This window comes from Nestor notabilis, unplaced genomic scaffold, assembly GCF_000696875.1.
Source record: "Nestor notabilis isolate BGI_N333 unplaced genomic scaffold, ASM69687v1 scaffold23755, whole genome shotgun sequence".
Classification (NCBI taxonomy): domain Eukaryota; kingdom Metazoa; phylum Chordata; class Aves; order Psittaciformes; family Psittacidae; genus Nestor; species Nestor notabilis.
Genome location: NW_009930933.1, coordinates 37,513 through 38,739, shown reverse-complemented (window position 1 = coordinate 38,739; position 1,227 = coordinate 37,513).

The window sequence follows — 1,227 nt, the reverse complement described above, 5'->3', positions numbered from 1 at the left end:
AAAATTTGCAAGGAAACTGAGCTTCAAAAATTAGCTGTATATACAATATTGTGATTAATTGGCATATTATTGAACTGCACTTTATATAACCAAAGCTTAGCTTTCTGTTAGATGAAGCCTGTAATTATAACTCCTTGTTAGGCTGACTTCATTTAATACATGTTGCCAGAATGGTAATGTCAGTTTTCAATGTAGTAATCATAAGACTGGACATATAATGAAATGGGAGACGGGATGGAAAATAAAATAACTTTGGAGGTACTGCTCCAAAGCATTTCTATATTCTTTTGTGTTCTGTGGACATTCATGTCACTTGTATTAATACTCTTATCAGCTGGATCTGATTATAAAATTGCTGCAGCATCACATTGTGAACATTTCAGTACCTGTGAACTGGTACAGTTTAATGCTGAATAATGATACTTGATTTAACATGCAACTTCATGACATGCATTGATTGCATTTATTTTATTATAAATCATTATTTAATTTTTTTCTAGAGCCTGTCATCTTTTGTTTAATGAAAACTGCATGTGGATGATAGAAAATTGGTGAACATTATTGTATGATGGTTTATGATTATTTTTTTTGAACAACAGAACTCAGTTTTCAGATGTCTAAATGCTTGAGTTTCTTCTTTTTTCCTGTGTGTGTGCCTTTGTGTGTGTACATAAATAGATATATTTTTCCACAAACAAACATTGGTAATAGTACAATTCAGTAACCCATTTTTGGTATACACTGAGCACTGGTTTTTGTTACATGTTTAAAGGTGCTGCAATGTAATGCTGTTTTTATTTTGTTGTTCACTACAGCCCTAGAGAAGTCTGATTTTTAGTTCACATTTTCTTTCTTTTATAGTTTGTAATACTTCTGGTAATGTCATGCAATATGTTCAATGTCAGTTATTTGTAAAAAAAAAAATAAAAAAATAAAAAAATGAGGAAGGATAATGCTAAATGGAAGGATTTTTCTTTGCTGGATCAGCCACATTTAACATAAATGTTAAATATTTTCTAGTGACATGCTATTACAAGCATTTATGTGACAACACAGTGAAACTGTAATTTAACTTCCAGAATACAAAGCATAGTATACACCAGTGAGCTTGCAGGGCGGATACAGCTGCAATAGTGTTGTAATCTAGAAATAAAAAATCAAGATGAAGGCTTCTTCAGTTGTGAGCAGATTATAAAGGGCTTGTTCTCTTCTGAAAAATCATGCAAA